General features: G+C 44.5%; 1 long non-coding RNA gene across 1 annotated transcript in view; it reads left to right on the forward strand.

Annotated features, from left to right (window-relative positions):
* LOC118177717 overlaps nucleotides 1-12,215 on the forward strand; it is a 41,795-nt gene extending 29,580 nt beyond the window's left edge. The window contains exon 4 of the long non-coding RNA XR_004755900.1: nucleotides 9,630-12,215. This is a non-coding gene — a long non-coding RNA (uncharacterized LOC118177717). The remainder of the gene's footprint in view (nucleotides 1-9,629) is intronic.
* Nucleotides 12,216-27,752: the final 15,537 nt, after the last annotated feature.

Consider the following 27,752-nt stretch of genomic DNA (forward strand, 5'->3'; position numbering starts at 1 on the left):
ATCCCAGCTCAAGGCAGCAGAGGTTTCAGTGCTGAATGTCATTCCCACAGCTGGCTGCTCCAAGAACCTGAAAGTGGGCAGCAAGATGCCCTTCCTGTTCAGCACGTTGCCCAGACACTGTTGGCTGTGGCTTAGGCCAGGTTTTCCATCTGTACATCATGCCTGGATTAAACTTTAGAAGCTTCTGCAGAAGCTGGAAGTCAGGATCGGAGCTACAGCAAGCAGCAGCGTCAGGGTCAGTGATTTTGTGAGGCACAGGGGAGCAGAGTAGAAAACACAAGAATGAACAATTTTATCACATCTTCAGAAAACACCATCTATGCTTGGAATAAACAGGCGTGAGCACCGGAGACAGCCCTGCAGTCCGAGTGGGGGCACGAGAAGCTTCTTGGCAAGTCTCCAGGCTTCGTGGGAGAGATGCAGTCCTTAGCAGCTCTCCTAAGGAGCCGTGGGAGATGCGGTTTCATTGTATCAGCACATTTCAAAATGTCAGCAACAATCGGAATCAAATGCTACAGTGCTGTAACTGGCACAGTAGTAGTGTAATAATAACAGTAATATTATTATGGAGTTAAGTGGCTACGTTAAGACACTGCACTCACAGGGCACACGTGCTTGAGAAGCTTGCCCTGCTGCTTGCTGAATGCCTTTCTTTGAGACATTAATGGTGATGTACTGTGCATGGCCCTCAGGGTGGCGTGGTCAGTGCTTGGGAAGTGCTAACTATCATTGTGTTTGTTGCCTATCACCATCCAGCCCAATTAACCTGACTTCTCTAGCCTCAGCTTTGCTTCCCTGCCACCACCAGCTTCTCTGCCTCTGCGAACGTACTCCCTGCCCTATGGAGGTGGTTCCCCCTAGCTCTGGGTAAAGTGGCCCACCCTTTCTGCATCCTCCACAACTTAAATTCACTGAAATAGGATATCTGTGGCCAGAGTGCACCACCCCTCCTCCTCCTTTGCACCCACTTGCAGCAGCAGTGCACCAACCATCCCTCAGCAGGTGCTTCCTCACTGCGGCCCAGCTCAGCCCATGCCTGGTGTAGGATAGAAGAGAAAAACCACGCAGCAGGCTGGGGCCATCTCAGCTGTGAAAAAAGCATGGGGAGTGGGCTGGTGGCTGGTTTGACATTCCCAGTAGTTCCCAGGTGTTCTGGCAAAGCAACAGAGGTAGAGCTAAAGGAACAACAAAAGCAACAAAATGTAAATAGAAATGCGACTTGCAGAAGGTGCCGAGACTGTAGCAGTTCTGCCATGTCCTGGTCTGCGAGAAATGGGACAAACGTGGTCCGTCCTGCAGTCCCTGCCTTTCAGACCACACAGGCAGGAGGTCTGAATCTTCTGTCTTCCCCAGGTGGAGGAGGTACACAAAAGGAAGGGTTGAATCCTGCATGAGCAGCTGCAGAGGCGTCTTTGCACTGTTGGTGCTGGGAGCTGGAGCGGAGGCATGGGCTGGGTTTGAGAAGCTGGCCTGCGTTCAGTGCACAACACTTCCCCGCCTGGCAAACTCACAATTCACTTGAGAGGATGCCAAGGAAGAAAATGATATTCTTTGGTTTGGATATCATACTAAAAGGGCTGACGTCTTTGAAGGGAACATACAGGAGTAATGCGTATGGATATGTCTCACAGAGGTAAGCTGCAAAACCACACAACTCTTCACCAGGCAGAAAAAAGCGCACAGGGCTTCGTAGTGAAAAGGGAGATGGAGCATCCTGCTGACCCATGGAAAGACCATGCTCAAATGTTAACAAGAAGGCTGACTTCTCTGCTGCCAGCCAGGCACTTGAAGGGCAGGCTGCATCTATCCCGCATCCATTCTGCAGGTCGGCGACCTGCTGTTACATGCAAATGTGCCAGGGAAAAGGTCAGCAAAGGAGTAAGTACCAAAGGGCTGCAAGAGAAGGGAGAAGGGATCCAGCTGAATGTCAAGGGCTGAAATGAACCTCGTGTCTTCCAGGCAGAAAGGCTGGCAGCCTGAGAAATGATTCTTATTTACACCTACAAGAACCGGTGCCAGACACACAGATGATGGGATGGCTGGGCACAAAGGAGTGAAGTATCGACCGGTGGATTCTTCAAAGATGGGAATAGCAGAGAGCTATCAATCCAAGTCACCAAGGGAAGGAGAGTTAACTGTCTTGCACGCACTCTCACTCACACACACACACAGAGACCTGCAATTGCTTTGCCAGTTTGGCTCCAGTCTTCCACTGACTCGTAATCCGGCTACTCGATCATTTCTAAGTAAAGGGCTGTCAGCGCATCCCACCAGCTTGATCAAACAAGTGCTTCAGCCCCAGAAAATCCCACCAAACCTTTCTGTTCGTGCAATGCCAAGATCAGGTTTTCATGTTCCCTTTGTGGTCAGTGCAGCAAGAGGTGAGTTTACCAGGAGGTGACCGATCCTTTCCTAACAAAGGTTTTGAAGGGGTTGTGGCTGAACTGCCCCCGATACCTCTGGGTTCCTCTACAGAGCCTGCCTGGCCAGCTTTGACATGGGTTTGCATTACAGCAGCCGATGTTGCTTTCCAAGTCCTATCAGTAGTCTTCATTCAAGAAAATTTCTTCTGCCAGTTCTTTGCATTTCAGGGTGGCTGCAGGAAATAATAGAAATGTTTTGGGGCTACTGCGTTGGCTGTCACAGAAGCCATGGATTCCCTTGGTATGTCTTCCATCGCCTTCTCCTCTGCATCTCCAGACCTTGCCATAAAACAGCATGATCAACTCTCCCTTTCTCCCATCCTTTCTTAGTTTCCTCCATTTAGATGACATGAATGTAAGGCGTACCCAAGTAACTGCAAAGTTAGAGGCTCTTTTCTACCATTTTGAATGTCGCAGGTTTGCTAGGATCTGTGATTTTTAGAGAAGGTAGCTGTGCCCTGTCCAAGCACAGCAGCGTCCAGGTACCTGCAGCAGCACCACTGCTCCCAGCCTGGGGTCATTCTGGGCAAGAAGTCCCACTTAAGCAGCATTTTTCCCCTGCTATAATCACAGGTGTTATTCCCATGGGATCAGCATAGGCATATCCTGAAGGGACGTTATCCTCAGGAAATATCTCTGAACTAAAGTCATGGGAGCAGGACCAGAGAGATGTAGCAGACTGCCCCAATGAGGTTTTGTTTGGATATTAGGAAAAATTTCTTCACTGGAAGGGCTGTGAACCACACCGAGAGCAGCCAAACCCACGAGCCACCTAATTTCGTTGAGCTATGGCAACGCTTTCACTAGCAGAGACCTGCAAGCTGTACCAATATGACAATGAGCTAAGAGAGTCCCAAAGTGCTACCACCTATGCGATGCCTCCATCGGCTCCCAGTCAGCAAAGGTCTTCTGTACTTGTTCAGTCCCCTAGAAGCACAGCGGTGCCTGACCCCTGAAGGATCCTGCCCTCGGACAAATCCTCCCTTGGCCTGGCAGTTCAGCGAGGTAGCCTCACCCCCCTGCCTGGGGAACACGCTGCCGTTTAAGACTTGCTGAGCAAGCCCTATGAAAATTAACACGTCGTGCCAGGGAGACAGTAAGGGATGATTAATGAACACAACCAGTGGAAGGGGGGAGGAAGGAATCGGGGGAATAGATTTGCTAAATCGACGGTATATAAAATGTTTGTTCCTGCCTGAAACAGCAAGGTTGGCAAACCCCACCATGGGCCAGTAGCTTGGGTTAAGTGAGAAGGCCACGGACCCGTAAATTGTACATCATCTATATTCAGATGTACAGGCTTGTAGCCTCTCTGGTCCAGTGAGCCCAGTAATGAAAGACTTTAGAGCTGCCCACGACGTAAGATCAAGTGCCCTGGTTGTTCTAGCTCTGTTAAGGTTTTAGATTAGAATTAATTTTGTTAATGGCATTTTCAGTGCATACGTCTCCTTCTCATTCAAGGGTTATTGCGTGTGCTTTCTGCAGAAGTCAGAACCTTGAGGGATGTGCAGGAGAGACTTTTATCCCATGAGTAAAAACAGAATAACTAAACAAAGCAAGGAAGTATTTGGTATCAAAAGATTTGTCCCAAAGAAAAACACAGGGTTGTGCAAAACTTACCCAAAACATTTCTAGTGCTATTTTTATCACATGATTTTTTTGCTCAGGAAAGTTGAAACAGAATCTGCCAATACACCTTTTTTTCCCCTCTACTGTGTATAACTCAAGTGGCTGAAAACTTTATATTGAAGCTTTTTTTTTCTCCCAGGTTTAGGAACAGGTATCTTCTTGGCAGCAAGCGTGAGCAGATCTGTATTGCTGATGAGCAAGGGGGGGGTTCAGCTGCTAATTTGTTACTGCAGAGGGGTTCAAGAGCAGGAGCACAATGTTGTCAGAACTCAGAGGCCTCATAATGGTGCTGCTCGCTCGCTCCTAGAAGCAGTACAGTTCCCCCAGGGACAAAAAGTTCAACAAGTAAAAACCCCCTGATGTTACCGTGTCCTGCACGAAGCAGAGCCTTCCCCTGCTCCTGCAGGATGGGCACTGCTGTCCCGTCCCCTGCCACCTCCCCCCACGCCATCAGCCTTCCCCAGGTGATCGGAGGTTGGACAGAGATTCACATCCACAGAAAAATGCCTCCGGGAAGTCAAAACTCAGGGGCTGGAGGACTCCTCCTTTGCATGTCTTATTGGCAATGACTTTCCTCGTTCATTAAGGCTGACATCTGCTATTGATATCAATTATGATAATTAATGAAACATTTCACTGGCTGGGGCTGGCATTCTGTCAGCAGTTTCCCGCTGCAGGCTGGTTGATGGTATTAGCGGCAGCACAGAGGAGTTATGCAGGTAGCTGTATTGGATTTGGAGAGCAGTGAGATCAAAAGATCCCATCACCATTGGTGCTAGAACCCCCCGTGGAAAGGCAGATGGGAAGGAGAAGGAACCTGTAGAGACATGATGGATGGGCCACCTGCACTAAGGCAGCAATGGGAGGAGCTCCAAGAAAATTGTTTAAAGTCTTCCCCCTCCCTGTTCTGCCTGTTGATGAACTGTCTTGCAAAAATCACAGAGCCCCAAGGCATGGATTTTCAAACAAGACCGAGTGCAGGGCTCGGCTTTCTCTCTGTGTTGGACACCTGGATTGCTCAGATGCCTTTGAAGTTCCCTCAAGGTGCCTGCCTGCATCTTGCTGCCCAGAAGCATCCTGACAATGTAGCTTTGTAAGATCAAGATGCCCAGCTCTGTCTGCAGAGCAATAAACGCTGGATGTGCACAGGGGCCCTTCAAGGCTGTCCTACATCAATCATCAGGTGGGCTAAGGACAGAGCGTTGCATTTCTGCAGTGGAGCTTATCTCAAAGACCCTGGGGTGCTTTTGAAAACACTCCCTGCCATTCCTTCAGCTCTCCCAGCATAGAGAGCTTCTCCACAGAGAAGCTTCCAGAGGAGGCGTCCCTCGCCAGCACAACAATTACTTGTTCCAGGAGCTCAGTGGGCAGCCAGGCCCCAAGCTGTCCCACTGCTGCTCTTTGTGTGGCAAACACAATGGACAGGCTTTATAGTCCTCGCAGAGGCTTAACACATCCCTTGCATCTCAGCAGAGCTCCCTTGTGGAAAAAAAAAAGTTTCAAAAGCATGCATCATTCCTTTGGACTCATCCCAGTTATTCAAACCAGGTTTGGTGATAATCCCTCCCTCTCTGCATTGTGGCCGGTGGCCAGGAGCAGCCACTTCTGCTGTCAATTGTGGGAGCAAACCAAATCCCACACCTGGAGAGAGGTTGTCCCAAGGGACTTGGGTGCAGAGCACTGGGAGCAGCAAGGCACTGCAGGGCTGTACCTGAGCACTGGGAGGACGTGGTTCATTTATTCTTGCATGGCTTAGGTGTACAGACCAAGGTGCTTTGGTTCCTCTCAAGATGCTCAGCAGAGTGTGCTGCTGTGTAGAAACAGGGAGATTAGGAAGGAGGTCCCAGGACAGTGAGGGCTTATAAAGCTCCTTCCATGTCCAGTCAAGGCACTTGTGGGGTTCTCAGTTACAGTCTCCTTCTCACCATATGAATGTCTGACATTTCATAAGATGTTTTCTCTTGACAGGCTAAGGGAGATAATTCTGAGTAATTTCCCAGGAGAAGTGAGGGTCGAGCAGGGAATCACAGGGGCTTCTGCTTTTTTGGAAATGTCTTGGAACATCCTAAAAAAAAATGTCTGTAATTTCAAGCTTGTAAGTTCCTTTAAAACTCTCCTGTCCTCTTGACTTTACTGTTGTTTTAAAGTTCTTCTGACCTTTATTTTCTCTCTTTAGTTTCCTGAGTAATAAGACTGTAAGGAGCAATATGGGATTTGGGCGGCTTTTTTTTTTCCCCGCTTGAGACAGAATGGTATTTGAAGTCACAAGGTGAACGAAGCAAGCTTTAAGCTGGAGAGACGCTGTAGCAGTCCTGGAGCTGACTGATAGCAAAACAAGCAGTCAGTTATTAGAAGACACAAATCACTCTAAAAGATTAAGTACTGAAAATAATAGCCATGCAAACCTTGAAGGAAGGGGGATGTCGGAGGCAAAGGTCGTTAATTGAGTGGTGAAATTTTGGCTACAAGTTAGTGGGGAATTGTCTTCTTTAAGCAAAGAAAAAAATGTATCTGCTTCTATTCTCAGTGGCAGTGGTAGCGTATGGCGATTGCTGTTGTTGAATGTTTCTAGGCTTGGTGTTAATTCACTACTCCAGCGGATCCAAAGTAATCATTCTTCCTTGCACTTTTTCTGCTTTATTTTATTTACATATTTGACATTTCTGTAGCACTCTTGCTGTCTATCTGAACATGAAGCAAGATTAAAAATGCTCAGCAATTAAGAGCTCTGGAGATAAATGCAGCATGTTTAATCTCATAAATTGCTTGTATGGGCTCATCAGGGGAGGTGCACGAAGGAATCAGGTGTCCGTGTGGAAGCAGCATCCTTCCCTGCCCTGCCAACACGCCGCAAAGCCCTGCACTTGGCCACATCACAGAAAAAGCCAAGATCCAGCCAAAGCTAGAAAATGCTTTGGGAGCCAGGGCTGAAAGAAGCTAGTGATAAACTCATTATTAATGTTTGTTTTATGTTGGTTTTTTTAAGTGTACCTAAAGGCTTGGAAACTGCTCGGGAGTCACAGCAGCACTGATGCCTGAGGAATCTCTCCATTCATGCAGTGCTGTGAATCACACTGACCCTATTTTGCTAAAAAAATGCAAAATCTCTTTTTGCTAAAGAAATGCAGGCCAAAGTCATGGGACTTCACAAAGCTTTGCTTATTTTCTTACTATTTTCTTGACTGCAGAAATGTGCATCCTAGAAACTCTTCAGAGTTCTCTTCTTTCATGGTGTATTTCTTTGAGACTTGCATCATTTGCCCAAATAGAGATGTTCCTTTTGATCCTTGAACAAGAAATCCTGCTCTACACTATGCTATGGGCTCCGTTTTTCAGAAGAAAATAGAAATATTATACTAGTACCACTGCCCATCAAGGTGAGCACCTTGTGCCACACAGCTAGCAGCATCCGAAACTGCAGCTCTTTAGGTAAAAAAGACCTAGAGGAAAAAAAAGACCTGGAGGAAAATGACTACATTACCTGCCAAATACACTAGTTAAATTGTTTTAAACTCTTCTGGCTCAACCCTTTTATTCAGAACTGAAGTGGTGCGAATCAGTGCAGTCTACTTTGGTTCCAGAGGTTTTCTTTTTACTGTGAAATTGCAGCAAATGGCATGAATTTCTAGGGCATTACCTGCTCTGTAGGGACTCTCCAGAGTACCGCCAAGTTTTGTGCTTTAAAGTAGAGTAAGCAGCAGAAAGTTATTCTAAAACACACCAAAAATAGCCACATGGAAAGGAAGTTATAAATTCTCCTCTTCCTCTTCTTTGCATACTAGCAAGTCCAAGGACAAGTGAGCGAACTTTGGGTGACTCTGCTCCTAACTAAAGGTGTTTACACAGTGGTTTAATGCAGTTGAATTAACCCACTTTAAATCCCCAGCATTAATTAACTGCGATTATTAACCAGCAGATTAAATTTCTGAGCACCCCCTGCAGGGATGAGCCTTAAATAAAAAATCCTTCAGAGGTGTCGGGTTTGTTCCACAACAGGCAAAACAGGAATTTGTGGGGGGCGTTGACCAAAAGAAGTCTTCCCAAACCTACTTCAAATGTTGGGTAGGGGAGCATACCTGGAGGTCTGGACAGCCTCTCAGGCTCCTGCAATTTGTTCATACTCTACTCGTTGGGACTTTGCTCCTCTTTCAATTCTCTATTGCAAAGCAAATCCATGTCAATCTAAATCTATTTTCTTTCTGTTTGTATTGAAACTGAGACTAACCCAGACACTTTTATGAAATATTGAAACACATGGATTACTACAAATATTTTTTCTTCTAAAAATGCACATACTGTTTGTAATTCTATTTTTCATTGGCAAATCCTTCAAATAAAAGAAACTTGCCAGCTCCAGAGAGGCAAGTGTATGGTAGTTACATATTCATTTATCATTTCATGCTGTTCAAACATGTGCTAAATACTTTATAGAACAAATAAAAGACAGGCAGAAATCTTTGCCCCAGTGAAAACAGGAAAAACCCAGGGATTTAAACCAGAATCTCATTCTGTCCATTTCAAAATATTTCCAAACTAAGGCTTCTATCCGTGTGCACACATTGAATACAAGCAAATTCCCATCAAGGAGATAAGACCAAATTGCAATACGAGGGCCCATATACTAGACAGTTATTAGCTCTTAGTCTGAAACATAAACTGTTTTCTACCCTTGCTAATACTGGTAAAGTTGGTGATATGTTTATTCAAATTTCCCTCCCAAAGTATATTTATAGCTGTATATATAAGTATATCGGGGTTGACTGGAGTGATTCCCTTAATCAAGTAGAACTAATTGAGTTGTTTTCCCTGGGAAATGCGAAAATGCTTTTGAAAAAGTAAAAAAATGGTGTGCTTTGAATTCATTAAATGGCCCAGGAATGACTTTATTATCAATTTAATTATGAAAAAATGGAGAATAAAAAAAATGAAGTGAGGTCATCTTTTTCTGTCTTCTTCAATGGTCTTTGAAGATCAGTTCTGGAAAGTGTTGCTGGTACAGACTTAGGAGAAATGGAAATGCTCCACTGTGGTTGCACTTCAGATTGCAACCTAAGATGCTTTTTTTCTTTCTCACCCCAAGGATACAGCAGCAATCATTACCTTTATATATATATATATATATATGATATTCCTTCCCACTCATCTTTTTGTTTGAACGTCTGCATGAAAAAATGTAAAACATTTGAAAATGTTGTTAAGGGAGGAAAAGAAATCAATGTATGTGACCTTCACTTGGCAGCCTTCAAAAGTGGTAAAAGCCATCAGAACCAGAAGGCCTTTAGTGTGTTTAGCTGTGATTTGTAGCTGATCTCCTCGACTCCCAACAACTCCATGAGTTTCATGCATAATGCAGCAGCAGTTTTGATTGAAGTCAAAAAATCTGCTGACAGAATGTAGTGTCAGGCATCTGGGGAGATGTCTAATTAATTATTATAATTGACATCCACACCAGATGTCTGATATATGACGGTCTCTTTGTTGATAAAAGGTTTTGGTAATTCTGTTTGAACAGCACTTTCAGAACAATATGTTTTCCATTTAGGTCACAAGGAAAAAAATATGATTTATTTTTTTCAGGAAATTGAATTCTGTCGGATAGCAGCATTCTTTCGTCTTGCCTTCCAACCTCTAACCAGCCTTGAAAATGCATGGGATGAAGGATGCGATGGAAAAACATTCATCACCGTGTTGACCACTGATCAAAAGCACTTAGCTGGGAAGTGCAGGATCTGCCATCATCTTTTATTTTCTATAGACACAAAGCAGAGTAGCTGATCTGACATCTGTAAAAAAATAATAATAATAAAAAAGTGAAAACCTCAATCAAAGAGCAATTCTCAAATGGAAAGCCACTGTGTTAGGTTATCAAGGAGGGTCAACAGCTTTTGAGTTCTTTCAAGTCATTATAATACTTCTAGGGCTCCTTGTATTGAAAAGGGACAAAGTACACAGTAACCTGAACCTTTTGGCCCCAAATTCAAACCAAGTCTCATCCCAGAAACTTTTAGTAGTATGAAATAGCTTGTCTGGCTTTCTGCCTTACTAATTCACATTCTTCTGCATATTCTTTTTTTTCTTTTTGGCTTGGGACTGCTGAGAAAAGTTCTTCTTATGGCATGTTCACTCTGGATAAAAGTACAAATCACTTGGAAAATCCAGTTTTATGAGCTTTCCAGAGTACTTGATGGATCACAGAGGCTTCATTTCAGGCAGCCTGTTATACCAGCAGGGCTCAGATGATGCTCACTTCATTCTCTTGCTTCATGAACTGGTAGGACCATCTTCGGCCATCTGCAGAAGCTGTCTTAGCTCTGACCGGAGGTAACTACAGAGAGCAGAGAGGGCACCTGCTTCTTCCCACCACTTTAAACTGCTTCTTTTTCTTCAGCTTTACAGTAAGTCTATGTGACTTCTGAAAAAAAAAAAAAATACAGAAAAGTTCTGCCCATGCTTACAGCAGATGAGAGTCAGCTCTGAAGCAGAACATGCCGATTCTCAGGACCACATGGACCTGCACTCAGGCCAATAAGCACTACTCAGTTTTTAACCCATATTAATGAAAGTGGCAATCTGGATGCCTACTTCAGTGTAACACCTCTTTAAAGTAAAATAAAGCTGTTTGCAACCGCACTGGTTATTCTGTGCCCAATTGTGGGCACACCGTGAAATTTTCCAAACCATCTGGTGGACTTCACCTAAGCTTGATGTAAGAGTAGGGCATTGTCAGATGAGTGCTTGCAATATATTTTGAGCCATTTAAGAAGCTACCTGCTCTCAGCTCTAAATTGCGGCTGCCTTAGCTGGGACATTGTCTCTGACATCCATTTTGGTGCAAAGTATGACAGATTGACTTAAATTGCCTGTTAAAATTCCCTGTCTAGAAGTAACCAAATACACTGCAGATATTTCAAGGTATTTTGATGCCAAAAGAAGCAGATAGGCACTAGTCAGCATTTCAAAGTCTGGAAGTACTAATTTGCATCCTAGATATCCAATTTCCTTTCCAGATGTGGCTTGCAGATGCAGGGGTATGCAGGCATCTGACCTTACATAGACACCTAAACACAAAATGATTTTAATGGGAATTCAGGCACTTGGTATGGGGCTTCGTTTTACATTTCTTCAATCATCTGAAATTTAAATGTCTTTTCTTAGCTATTTCTGAAGAGACTCTTTACAGTTACTGAAGAGATTTATAGTTATTATGCTGTATAGTTATATATGATATCCCCCATGCTGTGTAGGAGTTAAGTGCCTTGATACCTTTGCACGTGTGTCCCTAAAGGTTTGCATCTCTTCTGGAAATAGGACATAGGCATCTATGTTACCTAACCTTATGTATGTGTTTTCTGAGGGTGGCAAACTAAAGCAAAGCTTAACATGAGAACAAAGCCCTAGCATGAAACCGTAAGAAGAATTATCATCCCCCCCAGCATGAAGGTGCTGAATTTCCAGTTGAAACAGCAGCTTTATGCTGAGTTACTAGCATTGTCTTTTTGTTTTATGGATAGCCTTACTTGCTTAACAGAATCAAAGAAGATAAAGTACTTGCATGGATATGTATTCACTGCTGTTCTGTTGGTAGTGATTTGAAACCTTTCACTCCTGTGATGTTAATGTCACTTTTAATATTGCAAATTCGCTAAGATGCCAAGCGAACAGCATTTAAATAATATCTTTACAGGACTGATGTGTTTTTGGGTGAGAATGGTTGTGGCTTTTTTACTAGCATCCTTGCAAAGTATGTAGTCTGCAGCCTCCTGCTTTAATTTCTGATATAAATGTAAATGGTAATTTTAACATTTTAGATACTAACTTGATTTCATCTGATTTTGGCAAGACACGTGCCATGTATTTTACAATTTAAAAATCAGGTTTGAAAATGTCAGCTTTCATGAGCAGGCGGGCTGTGTCATTTACAGCACACCGAAGGCACGTGGCAGATAAGGTAAAGTGGGGCTAAGGAGGCATTTAGACATGATTTGCATAAGAGAAGGGTGCTGGGGGGGAAAGGCTAAACTATTGGGAAACTGGTTGCCTCAATATGAATATCTAAATGAAACGCTGTTGGACGGCTTCTGACACTACAACTGCATTGCACCTTGGCTACTCGTTGTGCTGGACATTTCATAGTTGGATGCAGCAGCTAGCTTTAAGCCTGCAGGCCCTGCTCCTGTCTTCACGCTCTGGGTGCAGAACCGTTCCCTAACCCCCAGCCTGACCCTCCCCTGTCCCAGCTCCATGCTGTCCCCTCGGGTCCTGTCGCTGTCCCCAGGAAGCAGAGCTCAGCGCCTGCCCCTCTGCTCCCCTGGTGAGGGAGCTGCAGGCCGCCATGAGGCCTCCCCTCGGCCTGCTCTGCTCGGGGCTGAGCAAACCCAGGGACCTCAGCCACTCCTCATACATCTTTCCCTCCAGACCCTTTGGCATCTTTGTTGCCTTCCTTTGGACAATCCCTAATAATTTTATGTTCTCTTTATACTGCCATTCCCAAACCTGCACACAGTACTTGAGGTGGGGCTGCACCGGTGCAGAGAAGAGTGAGAATATGTAATATTTTGCGTCCCTGCACTATATAGTTTAACACTTGGTCGTGTTAAACTTCATGCGGTAGGTGACATCCCATCCCTCTTATTTGCCTAGAAATCTCTGCAAGGCTTCTCCACCCTTGAGGGAGTCAGCAGCTCCTCCCAATTTGTGTCATCTGCAAACTTTGTATACATTTGAGTCCTGCATCCAGGTCATTTATGAAAACATGAAAGAAAACGTCCTAAAATGGAGCCCTGGGAACCCCACAAGTGACTGCCACCAGCCTGAAGTAACCCCATTCACTATAACCCTTTGACCCAACCCGTCAGCCAATTGTTCATCCATCACATTATGTATTTATTTATGGATGGGGAGGACAGTGTCATGGTGAGAGTTTAAAGAGCTCTAACAGCTCTAGTTTAATGGTTTGTGTTTCAAAGGAGTGGGAGAGCATCCCTAAGGCCTGGGTGGAGTGGGACCAGGAAGCACGGGTGGTACCAGGGTACCTGTCACCTCCTCCTCACATCCCACTGATGCGGAACAGGTCGCACAGTGAGTAATTAACACCAAGCAAAGGACAAGGAAAGTTTCCAAGGGATGCAGAAAGGCACAGAGAGCTCTTTTCTGAGTACAAGTGTGAAGTCTCCCTGTCAGACAGCCACTCCTGTGGACTTTTGGTGCACAGGCTTCTAATTAAGAAACTAGAGGCCTGAAATCACTTGCTTTTATCCTGCAGTTTTTCTCTTGTAAGGATCTCCTGGGGTTCGGTTAGTCAGCACATTGAGGGGATTAGAGAGCCCTGGGAGATACCTTCAGAAATACTAGGGAGCTAATTAAAGCAGGCAAGGGGAGTTGGCCGGAGAAACAGTTTCACAAATACACAGACATTTAAAGGCACCAGCAGAAAATGCAAGACAAGGAGAAAGATGGAGCTTTAAAGAGAGGCAAACGGAAGAGACAGAGACAGAGACCACCTGCAAGCAGCAAGAATTATTAGCAAATTTCTTCTTCACCAGCAGCCGCGTTTTCCCTCTAGATTTTGCCCACAGGGACAGCACTATGGCCATTATGGAAATATTTCCTAAAACAACAGGAATCTGTTGCTCACTTCCAGTCATTAGCAGCTCCATTTCTCACATTCAGCTTCTGTGTGAGCATGCAAGGCAGTGGATGCTGCTAACACTGCCTTTCTCTTTGGTTGCTGAATGTTTCTCATTAAGAGATCCCGCTTTGCATAACTTGTTAGAGCACCAGAAAATCTGAAACATTTGGGCTCATGTTCTCCTTGATATTTGTTTGCACGGGGAAACAAATTGGAGTAAAAGTACAAAGTAACATTGGCTACCTCTAAGAAAGGATTCAGGGGAAAACAAACTGGCTTGCTGCTTTATAGAAATACCTACCATGATTCATTGAATAGCTCTTGCTATTCGGATAAGGAACCTGCAATTTGGAGGCAAAGTCTCCTTTGTACTAAAGATTTGGCTTTGCCATCCACGCAGCTTCCACTGAGCTGTAAGCCAAAAAGAAATCCCAGTTCGCATGGCCATTGTACGGGCTGTATCTGCTGGAGCCTCTCTGTCCTCTGTAGTGATATGGAACAGCCAGGCTTAAATCCAAGGAAGTAAGGGGCTTAGGAATCCTTGGAGGTTTCTAAGACCTTCTCAAGTTGGCAAGAGTCCCATAGGCTGGACAGGAGGTCTCCAGACATCCCTTCCCACCACTGCCTCTAACATTTTATTTATCAAATAGCCGAGTCCCACTATTGTCTCTTCTCTCCAGGGGCCAGTCTGCCAAAAAGATAAACGGCCTGGCAGTGCTGCAAGCTGCTGCATTTGCCCACACACCAAAACATGATGGAACTGCTCGAGGCTTTAAAATTCCTGTTTAAAAAAGGTTATGGGGGTTGAGGACGAATGAATGCCTGTTGAGAGCTATCTAAAAGCAAATTGTTTGTGCAAACAAACAAAAAAACAGAAGCAACAAGGGTGCTATCCTCTTCTTTGCGTGCTGGAACATTGCACAGCTCGTAAGTGGGTCTTGAAGTGGTCTCCAGCCCAGTGCCGACAGCGCCTACAGATGGAACTCAGCCCCAGGGAGTTGTTGGCTTGATGTGCTTGCCAAAAATCCAGCCATGACTCAGAAGTGCTAGGGAGAGTGCACACCGTGCTGAGAGGGTCCTGGGCAGCAGGGATGATGGAGAGCCAGTAGCAGCAGAAGGTCAGTGAAGCAAACCAAATTTGAGAGGAAGGGTTCACTCTCGAGAGGCTGAGAGAAAACAGCAATCACGGCAGTTAGCAAAATAATAAATAAGCCCTCCGTTTTTTTGTGAGAGAAATGGTCACAGCTGAGCAAATGCCTAGCAATGGGCTGTCTGGTGTGAATGATGGATAGAGAGAAGAACAAGGCTCGATGAGGTTTCATGAGCAAAGTAAATACATAAAAGCAACCGCTTGGCAGGAGAGCTGCAATGAGTGGGATATTTGGAGGTGGTTCTCTGAACGCATGCCCCTTAGCAGGGAGAGGCTCTCTGCTCAGAGCAAACTCATGGAATTGCACAGATTCAGGGAAGATGAAACCTTCTGGGTCAACTTTTGCAAATGATTTTGGCCAGAAAAAGAGATTTATTTTTTTATTTATTTGTTTATTTTTAAAAGGGAAAGCTTTTTCATCCTCTTGTTTTCAAACTGGAACATTTTGACTGTTTCAAAGCACTGTTTTCACTTCAAAATGGACTTAGATATTTGAAGAGGAAAAATAATCACACAATTCACACTGAAATGAAGAGGTTTTGTTTTGGGCCAGGCAGACATTGACAGCTTTAACCTTCTGGAGGTTTGGAGAGTGGCTGAAGGCTGTAGGAGGTGCTGATTCATAGACAGAAAACATCCATTGTAATAAGACCCAGAATTAACTATTTTTGCTCCCTTGAATTTTGTCACAAAATATTGTGGGTTTCAAAAGCAAGTGGGCAGATGAATGGGGAATGAATTCATGAAGGGCTATTAAGTACAAAAACATTGATAGGCAACTTCAAGCTTAAAATGTTCGGGAAAATAACAAAAATAACAAAACAAAGTGCTCACTGTTATTCTATCCATCTCTTCATGTCATTAACCACTTTGAAGAAAGAATCATGGGTTACCTGTACCTTTGGTCTGACCTGTAACAGCTGCTCTTGGATATTATGAGCTAAAACCAAAAAATGCTCTTGTTTTATTCCTTTATTTCCAAGCCCAAATTACATCATGAACTGAGTCATTTCTGCTGATATTCTAGCTCCTGCCAGGATCAGACCTAGTTCACACTGACCTCACTCGTTAGCCTCACTGTTGCATCAAGTTTTCATCTCTTACGGTAAAACTTATACAAATAAATGAGTTTTTCTCCCCTGCTTCTTCTCTCTTGCACCACTGCCACCATCATAAACGATGGGCTGTCACTGGTAGCTGCATCACCTGGGACAGTCCCACAGCTCAGCAGCATTTGGGGAGAAGAACCGTACTACAGGTATTGGTGGAGGAGAGGAGCAATCTTCGTACAGGGAGCTCAGATTTCACAACTAATGAATTTTGATCCGACCAGGGCTGTTTCCCAAATCCCACCATTAGTTTTTGCCCCAAACTCTCCCTGTCTGTCATCGTCAGCTCCTAAAGGAATGGTGAATTCTTTGGTGCAGCAGCCAAACAAAGCATGCAGAAAAACAAATACATTTCAGAGGAAATTAAATGTATTTTCAAGGGTTATTAGCAAAAATACACAAAAACCTATTTTGCATCAAGATAAGCATGCTGTTTGACCCAAAATGTCATGCTTTGCTGCATTGGTAGCTTACTTAGCCCTTTTGTTTAAACTCTCCCTTTTCACTTGCAAGACATTTTTTCAACAAATACTGCCTTTTTCCTCAGAGCAGCCCACTTAAGGCTTTCTTCCACAAACCCCAGGTGCAGCAGAGCACCACAGTGCTGTCTGCACCCTGCCTGCACCCTGTCTGCACCCTGCCTGCACCTTGCCTCCCAGCATCTCGCTCTGCTTGCTGGGGTATGCAGATAGACAAACCGCCTGTTGCAATGCAGCACGTTATCTAAAATTGTTATCTCCCCGTCTTCCTAGTCCCCAGGACCTCATTTGCTGATGACAATACGTTAATGAAAAGCTGTACTCGTCCCTTCTGTTGCGATTAAAGAAATGTCAAACCGTATTGTATTCTGCAGCAGCGCATAGCTGGTGTGGTCAGGTGGAAAAGGGGGTGGCAAATCCAGGGGGTTTCTTATTCTCCTGCCCTTGTATCAGACCGCAGTGAAACTTTAGAAGGGAGTTTTGGTAAGCTCTTGTGGCCACAGCAGAGGACAGATGTCCCAGGGTGTTTTATGTTACAGGGATCTGTCTGGAAGGAATTTGATGAGGCAATTCCAGTCCTCCAAGGAAGCTGTAATTCATGAACCAAAACTTACTATTGTTTAGGCATCCGTTATTCTGAGCAAAGTTTTGATCACTACCTTCATGGCATTGTAATTTCAGCAAAAGCATGGTCAATATATGGCTGTACAACAAAATACCATAGCATTACAAGTAATGGGATTGTAAATAGTCTACTCAACACCCTAACCTTAATACACAGCCACAGTACGTTCAGTTGTTACAGTACCCATCACAGCAGCATGGTAGCAGGCCAAATTGCTAGCATTTGGTAAGCGTTACCAAGAGACTCACAAGCAGTAGGAAAGTGCTGTGTTTTTCCATGCACAGAATGAAACAGATGTCTTCAGCAGTGAAATCCTCCCCGTGCTGAGGACAACACAAGCTGGCACTGAGTGCCGGGCTGGACGGCAATGGCGAGAGCTTAAAATCTTCTGTATCAGGTCAGACTAAAATCAGCCCAGGTCTCCCCGAAGTCAGTGCAGGGGCCTAAAGAGAGCATCAAAACAGGGTCCGTATGACGTGGTGCTTCCCCAGAGTATTATTTGTGTATCTAGTAACTCATCCCACAAGGACATCACAAGCCAGATGTAAGGTCATTGTTTTTCATAAACCTCGATCACGTTTTCAGTTCCATGAGTTTGCCCAGTAGCTCTTTGAACCTATATTTGTCTGCATCCACAGCTTCTTGCTTCTACTTCCCTAGCAGGGCAAAGCCAGCCTTTCAGCAAGGGACTTACAGCCCCCAGAGAGGGGTCAGCTAGGAAGAACATTTAATTCAACTGTGAGATGAATGAGCCTACAGGTAGATGTAAAAGTAATAGGTAGAGAACCTCTCCTTCATGATGGTGGTTGTTAAAATGTCCCCAGGGGCCGGCTTTAAAAGGAGACCCTTCAAAGGGTTAGAAGGGCAAAATGCATCAAGGGAAGCTGATAGGACATGGAATAGTCAAATTCTTTTTTGAGTCACGCAGGGGAACACAGTTTGATAACAATCAGAGCATTTGCAATCTCTCAAAAGGATTAGAAACGTCAGTCAAACTCAGGGCAGGGAGGTGTTAGTGAAAATAAAATTAGGAAAAAAAAGTAAAATAAAATAGTAGGGAATGAAAGTAGATAGGGACTGCGCTAGAGGAGTTTGCTAAGTGCTTTCATTGACTTCCACTTTGAATCGTGAACTGAGTCCAAAGTCTATATGGTTTTGAGAAGCCATTTCCTTATAGAAAGCACAAATAGCAACTTAGAGATGCTATTCTAAGAAGCACTTGTCACTGTATTCATTCAAAGTTGCAACAGTGAGTTGTGCCAGGATTTTTTTTTCAGCCCTGCTAATTCTCTGTCAGCTCTATCCTTCTAGGTATCTAGCTCAATCTCAGACTGTGAAACCGTTTAAGAAATTGAAAAGCTTTTGATTCTTAAAAAAGGCAGTAATGCAAGTATGAAAAATATAATTTGGGAGTGGATGTAATAACATTCCTACAGGCATTCAAGCAAAGAAAAACCCTTCTGGTGAAATCTACCCCTTTCTAGAGCAGTTCAGGCTTAAATGGGATATAATTAGGTAGAGCAATTGTGCTGCCTTTGGTCTAAAAAATGGACTTCACCCTTAATAGGACAAAAGATCAGTCAAAACTACATTTTGAAGGAAAATTCATGTTTTCAACAGAACTGGGTTTTTAATGACCAACCACCTCTAGCAGAAAATGTTACTATTTCAACAGAAATCCCAGCTATTTTTTGCCAGGAGCACAAATATTATTACTCAGAAGAGTGAGCATTGGCTTGTGTGGCCTGCAGAGCTGGTGCTTGGGAACTCACCCCCCCAGGGCTCCTCCGGTGCTCCTCTGGGCCCCACGGGGAGGTGACATGTCTTGGACTACCGTGACCACCAGCATGGGAAGGAGAACAGCCACCTGCAGCAGCACCTGCAATGCCCACTGCAAACTGATTGTTTTTCCCTGTGGAATACTCACACCTACATTCAGATGTTTGAACACAACATCACATTTCTCTCAAAAGCTAAAAAAATAAAGGGGAGCATTTGGGAGTAGCCATAAGGAGAACTTTGAGGAAAGAACCATAAAAAACACTGTATTTAACAGTGCAAACACAGATATTGTGTGCATAAAAAGATATAAACTATTTCATACTATACATGAAACAATATCCATATTTCATATAAATATCAACATTGTGCATACCATAATATGCATCTATTTTTGTAAATAACCATATATACAGTAATATAAACGCATGTATTTTGGTATGCAGTAGGCAGCCCAGACGTCTCGGACACCCAGAGCAGGGATGACGACAGCACCCGGCCGTGTCGGCTGAGCCCCGGGTTGGGTTTGTTCTCAGGCCCTGCAGCCCGTTAGAAGGCAGACACGCTGCCACGTGTGCACACACACATGCACACACTGTGATCTCTTCTGGGGATTTGACTTTGATTTTTACCTGTTTGCTTTAATATGAAGTAAAAGGTCATCTTAGAGTAACATTCCACAGTATTCACTGTTTATTCTCGGTTGGAGATGCAGCATCTCTCTTATCTGACATTTCCACGACAAATTAAGTTCCTCAGACACCTTTTAAGGACGCAAAATGATTAATATCTAACACAACTCTGAGATATAATAAACTCTGCCTATCACTCCTGTATTTCTGCTGGTGTGGTTTTAATGCATTTCTCTTCAGGGCAGCTCTGTGGTAGGGCAGCCCCTCTTACCCTTATTTTACATGTCAGGAGGGGATGCACAGACTTCAGAAGTTATGAGGCTTACCTCCTTCATTTTAAACAGCCCTCACCTTTAGGAACATCCTGCTCTCCAGCACCTGGTTACAGGTAGGACTAGAGCAACAGTGTGCATTAAAAACCTCCTGCACTTCATTTCCTCCCACCATGTTCCCTACATCCTCTAGTTCTGACAAACTTCTCTGAGCATGGCCAGAAGACTGAAAAGACAAGGAGACACCCAAAAAAAGGGTGATCCCACGTGACTCAGCTTCCTTAGGAAGCCAGCCTGAAAACAGCAAGAAGCATTTCCAGGCTCCAAGCACAGAGAAGAAAAGATCAACAGCAGCACAAGCAAACAGCCCAAGAGGCAGCAGCCCCCCACGCCTTGCAGCTAGGAGCTGGAAGAAATTGCCAATCCGTTTTTGCAGAAACTCAGCAGCTTTGAACGCACTTCAGAAATGCTGAAAACAATCTGGTTGAAACAATAGATGAAGTGGCAAAGGGAGCAGCTCTCCCACCCTGCATCCAGGATGAGGTGCGGCAGGATGTGCTGCTGAGGATGCATCTGCCCTTTCTTTGGGCTCGCATCCAGCCTGGATCCAGGTACTGGAATGAGGAGTCATGGGTAGGGCAGTTGTGTGATGGAGGTTGAATCGGGAAGTTCAGCACTGTGTTTCTCACCTCATTTCAGGGAGTTTCTGGCATTAGTGGTTCATTGCTGCATCTCCACAGCATGTTGAAGCCAGATACATCACCCATGGCATCGTGGCTCATTAGTGTTGGCTTGGTGGTGGCTTCTAGACTAGAAACACTTTGCTTCCAGGTTGGAGGACACACAGACACATCATTATCTTCTCTTCTCTTCTCTTCTTTTTTTTTTTTTTTGTTTTGTTTTTGAGGGAATTGGAGGCTTTCTAGTAAACAAATGAGGGTCTGCCTAGTTAGGAGAGATTTCGAAAAGCTCATCAAGACTAACTCTTAAAATGGATAAATGAAAGCATATTAAACAACCTATGTAGACACACTCATTTGGAATTAAAGGGTCTGTAATTAAGTTTTACTTAATTCACTTTTGAAGTGACTTGAGCCAAATTGAATTAAGGCCACTTTAATTTTAAATGAAAGTATCCAGACCTGGATTTAATGTAATTTAACTAATCCACTTGCAATTCACACCACTAGTTAATTTTGGATTAATTTCCCCTTGTAAGCAAGCTCTTAAACAGACCACAAGAAAGCAACTTTATTTTTTTTCCCTCTTCCATCTAGAGAGGGAGCCACAGAACTTCTTTTTAAAAAAAAAAAAAAAAAAAAGGAAAAAAAGCACCTCTGCTCTGTGAAGTTTAACCCCTTTTCATTCTTTTTCATCATGCTTGGGGTGAGCCTCATGAAGGGTCTGGAAGAAGCCTCCAGTGACACCCTCAGCCGAAAGGAGACAGAGATGTTCCTCTGATGCTGCTCCTCAACAGCCATCAGTGATGTCCCCTCATGTAGGACTTTCAAGCCCACCTTCAGGAGAAGGTTTCATATGGGGAAAATAAAATCTGGCAAATGGCTCTGGGAAGGCAGCACTGAGGTTTGTTGGCCTGGCCTGAGTGGGGGTCAGAATCCAGGCAGACTTTTTGGTCAACTGAAGAAGGGCAGATCCCAAAGAGCTTTGGCAAGGCTTGGGAGTGGTGCTGTGTGCTGCATGGTGGGACTGGAAAGAGTCCAGCCAACAAGCTCTGTTAATTAATACCATTTAAAAAGCTGCATTGGTCACTTTTAGGAGCCCTGAGCTGCGGCAGCAGCATGAGGCGATGATGTTGCCCCAGGGCAATTAAAATGAGGGATCTCTTTGAAGCTTCTGACAACAACAAGCCATTAATAGAGCAACCAGCATGTGAACAAGCAATTGTGGGGCTGGAAGGGATGTCAGGAATTAGAGGAGAAAAAACATTTGCAATAGAGGGTCAGCACAGCTAATGCAGATGGCAGATACCCAAGATTTGCTGCCTCTGATTTGAAGTGCAGAGTTTCAAATGCAGCTCAGTTCATCCCAAGGCACTTAAGGGTTTAGGTAACCCTACAGCAGGGCACAGGAACCCCTGACAGCTTGGGTTTCATGCAGAGAAGTGCTGTGCTCCCATCGGTAATAAGAGCAGTGATAATTTTCATTACTGCAGCATGCAGTGGGCATTGTCTGTTCACGCAGACTTTGATAAAAAGATGTTCTCAAATCAAGAGAAAACAGCAGGCTTCCAAAAGGATTTAGGGAGTCAGAGAGCTCATCCTCCTCTTAATCCTCAAGGGACTGATAGATCCACGCATCCCTTGCGTCATCTCCCCATAAACCCACCTCAAGTAACACCTTGCACCTACCTAAAGCACTAGTGAGATCCTCTGGCATCTGTGCATCGTGGTGGCGTGGGGAGGAATGAATATTTCATGCAGGCATTGCATTTCTGGAGTAAGGAGTAAGGTTCAGGAGATTTCACCAGGAATAGAGCCGGCAACTAAGCTCATCTGTTTTTCATCAAAACCAGAGCTTTTATGGGTTCGAATTCAGAAGCTGCTTTTCTTCTCAGCCACAAGCCAGAGCAGTTTAACTGAGAAATCCTGCCTGGGAGGTGCAGCTTGGCTCCAGGGTGCCAACACCCTTCCCTACAGCACCTTTCATTTCCTAAATCAAACTACACTTCCCAGAAGGCCCCTTCCCCGGCAGCGCCTCTAGGCAGGCCCATGGCTAGGGCTAGTTAGAGTTTAGTTTTTCAGGTATTTGACTTTTTCCAGCAAGACAAGGGAAAAGACACGTTTCATTTAATCAAAAGAAAATCGATTCTTATGGGGAAAAAAAAAAAAAAAAACTCAGTTGAGATGGAATATTTTCAACCAGCCTAATGATAACTATCCCACAGCTCCCCAAATCTGGCTCCCTGCCTTCCACATAAGCAATGACTGGGTAGGAACTCCTGCTGTCAGCATTTTACTTCATTTGTGACCCACCACCTCTTTTCAAATAAATTCCCATTGAATTATCTGAAGTGAACAGAGAGCAAGGGGGGAAAGGAATTCAGGCTTGGAGGATAATACAGAAGTTATTTCAGCTGGAAGATCGAGTGCATTGCATCCATTTAAAAATCATTTAAAATGGTGAAAGAGGTGTTTTGAACTCAGTGGGAAGCTGATGACTGATTTGAATTCGCATTTGCACACCCTTTTACTTTGAAAGACTCTGGAAAATAAAAGCCCCCAGCAAGATCTCCCGGGATGCCGTGGAGGTTAGAAATCAAAGCAACCTGGAGGTGCGACGCAGCTCTGGCACCTGCACTCCAGAGCCAGCAGAGGTGCAGCCGTCCCGCTGTCTGTCCTGCAGGATGCATGTCCTGCACCCAGCCCACCGTCGCTGGAGACACCACCACAGAAACCTGCACGGCCCCAGGGTGATGGCCAGAGGGAGTGTGGTGGGGTGCCCAACAGAGCAGGCTTCGATGCATTGACCACCTTGGTTCAGCGTCCCAGAGGAATGCATTGGGAAGTTAATGCCAGAGAAGGTCCTGCTCTCCTCTTGGCCACTCACTGCTGGCATCAGCCCTTATTTCTGCCTTAGTTTTCCTATCTGTGAAACCACCACGGTGATATAGACCCACTTTTTGTGATTAGTTTGAGCTCTCTGGATACAAATTGCTAATAATGGCGAATAGTCATGAAGGTAGTTTGAAGAAACGTAGATAATTCAGTTTGTTTTGTACTGTCGCTTACTCATACTGCTTATATATACATCTATATATGTTTCTGTTTCTTCTTAAGATTCATTTCATTTTTAAGTGCATGGGAGAAGAGCCCAGAGTTCAGCTATACATCACTTGTTATTGATGGTTTTTAAAAGTAAATAAGTGTATGCTATTATGATTTCATCTTCTGTGCAAGAAAGCGGTGTTCTGAGTGCGCATTACTCAGGGAGACCTGCCGTGTTTATATCCCTTGCGCGATACGTCTTTGTTTTCCGAGGCACAGAGTGTCTTCTCCGTTTCACAGCACACTAAGGATTAACACCCAAACTGCAATATGCATTGTACTTCCACTGTTAATCTGTCACATTAAAAAAAAAAAAAAAAGAAAGAAAAAGGAAGGAAGGAAAAAGAACAACAAAAAAGTTTCACTCGCTTTCACTGCCTTTCCACATCAGTGATTTTTTTTTTTAGCATTTTGGAAGGCATTTGAATATTTCAGCTGGGCACAAAACAGGTGACAACATGGGCCAGGAAATGGGTGATGTCCTCGTGGGCCTCCAAGCTGTAGCAGGGGTGATGCAAACTGTCTGTAACCTGTTTTTCATGCTGTACCATGAAAGACAAATTCCTGGTAGCAGAAGACAGCCTTTGACTGTCAAAGCCAAACCTGAAGTCTCTGTTCTTCCTGTATAAGCTTAAATAAATGAGTTTGTGCTGCAGTTCCCATGTGCAAGATGGGTATCGTGGACACCTCCAGCCTCACCAGGGTTTTCTGTGGGGCTTGGATGTTAGGAAAAGATGGGGTATGTAAATGGATAATATGAGGAGAAAATGCAAGCTCCGGCTGGTTTTTTTTGTTTGTTTGTTTTTTGAAAGAAAATAATGCCTCCATCTTAGGAACGAGCAAAAAGTTCATAGCATTTTCTATGAGCCTGGATTCCCACACTGGGGTTTGGAGTGAATTTTACATAAAGTTTGTCTGGAAATATTCCAGCCTGCAGTGGAAAATGAAACTCTGCAAAGGTACCGATGCTCAGCGACTCAAATCCGAAGCTGGGCTGGGGTTTGCAAAGCTGCAGAGGGAAGCTGGACAGCAGAGTTCACATTAATTTTAATAAGAGTCGGGCACTCAGATCCTGCAAATGATAGCAGGGACTATCAACCTCGAAACCTCTACAAGCTCCAGCCAAGCAGTGCCACGCTTCTGCAGAACTCCAACAATTCTAAATACCTGTCGGAGCCAGCGGAGACCGAGCGCGGTGCACAGCCGGCCACGCACGCACCTGCTCCCACAGCATCGCTGCAGCCATACAAACAGTATGGGAGTATTTCTTAGCCTGCACATTTAGAGGTGCTTTTCTGCCTACCAGGAAGTGTGGATTATCTACAAAGTGTGTTCATATGGCTAAGTAAGGGCTATTAACATGCAAATTCCACTTCAGCAAGTTTTTATGCTGATTGCTAGACCTCTTTTTTTTTTTTTTTCGCAGATCCTAGCAGCATATAGCTTGATGCGTAGTTTCTTAATGAGCAAGCTTCAGCACAGTATTTGTGGTAATGCTGAGAGGTGCTGTATTTATCAGTGGCTGAAACTCAGGTTCAGAGGCTCAGCCCATTTCTGAATTCAGGCTTTAACTCAGACTTGTGCAAGCAGTTAAAGCACTGGCTAAACTTCTGTAAAAAAATCTCATGTTGCCGCAGTCTCTCAGTGTGAGATTCCCTACTGAAATACCACAAAAACCGTGAGTTTTTTCTCTATTTTGGTTGTCCTCCATGAAGAACTGGGTGTACATCACCGACTGAAGTCTGTAGTAAGGCCGCATCCATGGGTTCAAGAGACCTCCTTAGCCACATCCCCCGGTGTCCAGGTTCAACACCAGTAATGAGGGCGATGGCTATTAGCTTGTCACTTGTGGATAAAAAGGCAAAAGGGAGATGGTAGCGAGTATGCCTGTGAGTAAAGATCACTGTAGGTTTTCAAACTCATCAGTGCTCAGGACCCAAGAGGCACCTGAACATTTAATGAAGTTCCTGGTCATTTCTTAAATCCGCATCAGTCCAGGCCTCCTTAGGATTAACTCTCCACTTTTCTCTGATGATTTATACGAATATTAGTAAGAGAAAAAGCAGTGAGACATCCTCCTGGACAGTGAGACAGCAGACACATGAGGGTGAGCTGAAAGGCGAGGTCTGCCCTTGGCGCTCCCCCCCTCAGCAGGCCCTGATGTCTCGGGGGGAACAGCCACGGGTTGTGGGGCGATTAGGGCTTTGGTGCCAGTCTTGCCCTGTGTATCTCCTGTAATTGGGACACGTCTCTTGGGTATTATATCCTCATCATTTAACTGAGTCATCTATGTGAGGCTCGTATCTCAGTCAAGGTCTCCAAGCGATGTTTTCATTCAGGTGGGAACCCCCTGAGTCCCCAAGGCCTGTTGGAGCTCTCTGGAGTATTGCAACCGAGTGATGCAGGCCAGGCTCCACCTGGTTTCTCACCACCCTTTGCCGTGTGGGCCACAGCTTGGGTTCCCCTTGCTGGCAGCAGGCCTGAGCATCTCCCAGCTTCCAGTGGGAGCAAGGAGAAGGCACCAAGACCTGGAGGGGCTCAGTCCCCAAAGTCATCCATTCCTGGTCGGGGCGACCCGCCCAAGGTCAGACAGGGAGCTGTGGCCAAGAAAAGAGCTGAACTGTGTTTTTCAAATCCTGGGCGAACACCATAACAAACAGAGCATCTGCCCTTCTTGCTGGCACTTGCTAAGGACAGGTTATGTGGTACAAACAGCTCCAGCAGTTCTTCTGATACAGCACTTACTGGAAAGCCACTTTCCTTGCCAAAATTGCCTCTGCTTGGATGTCAGCACTCATTTACCAAGTAGTGTTGCCTTTAGATGTTGTTCATATACTTATCAAAGTCATTTTCCCCCGAGCTTTCAATCAGATAGCCCTGTGCTGAGCAAACAGGAGGAGACACTCCTTAAGTCCTCAATTACATTTCTTTTCTCCTCTTCAATTCCAGCACAGACAAGAGGTGATAATACCGAATCTTTCAAATATTTGATATACAAAGAGAAGAGCTTGTTAAAACGAGACCAATTAATGCATTTTTAATCCATATTTAAACACATGCAAAGATCCTGAATACTAATGCTGTCATTTAAATTCCAGGCGGGGAGGGCTGGCGCACGAGGCTGCATATCTTTCAATCTCTGCTATCCTGCCTTGTTTGAATCAGGCAAGGTCGACTAGGCACTGCTGCTTATAATAAAAAGGTGTGTTTAGGCTCCCTCCGATTTTTCTAATCACCTGATGATGTTCTTGCAGCTACTGATCATGTTGTTATTATTTTTTCCCTTCTTCCTCCTTTTAGTCCCGAAGTTGAAGGACGTTTTGAATCCCCCTGGGTGTGCCTGCTGCTGGGAGAAAACAACCACACAAATCGGTTGAGCTTCTAATGTTTCCCTTAATAGTACAACACGTTTGCTTCCCACTGCTCCTCATGCAAATTGATCAAAACCTTGATTTTGCATCTTTTTATCACCACTGTTGACACCGCAGTGTTCAGGTGGGCCACATACGTAGGCAAAGGTTATTTATTTGAGGCATCGCTTGGGTTTCTGTCAGACCTCGTGGCCCCTGCAGCCTAACTTCTGCATATATTACATCTTTGGCCCAAAGAGCTTACAGTATGCATGGAAAAGAAAAAGAGAAGAGAGAAAACAAAGTTAATGCAGTCACCAGTAATGACTGTATCATCGCGTAGGAAGTTACCACCTGCCAGCTGAACTGCAGCAGCAAATCACATGTGCTCCTGTATGGATGGCGATGCCAAGTCGGATGTTAATTAAAGAGACCAAATATCTGCTTTAAAGAAATGCAGTTTGGTGTGTGTGCATGGCCAGTGACTGAGAGGCAGCTGATAACTTGTCATTCCAGGGTCTCGATTGCTTCTGTCCATGGGAATAGACCCAAAGTTTGTGACAGGTATCACAGAAAATGGGTAACAAAAGAAGGAGCAGCAGTGACATCCGTTAAATTTGAGCCAGTCCTGTAGCCCATATTGCCTCCTGCTGCGGTATGGTATATTAACGTCAGAAATGAGTGTACCTAGAAGCCATTTGCCAAAAAAAAAAATCATCATAACATGTTGATTCATCAAAGCCAGAATATTTCAAAGTGAAGGACCAATTTCAGTAGATTTTACATTTGGAGAAAAATGGAGAAAAGTTTTTAAAATTATCAGTAGGTCACCGTGACTCCCAGAAATGGAACTATTATATTTTGCTTCAAATTTGCTTTTCACTTTGAAAT

This window comes from Oxyura jamaicensis, chromosome 23, assembly GCF_011077185.1.
Source record: "Oxyura jamaicensis isolate SHBP4307 breed ruddy duck chromosome 23, BPBGC_Ojam_1.0, whole genome shotgun sequence".
Taxonomy (NCBI): domain Eukaryota; kingdom Metazoa; phylum Chordata; class Aves; order Anseriformes; family Anatidae; genus Oxyura; species Oxyura jamaicensis.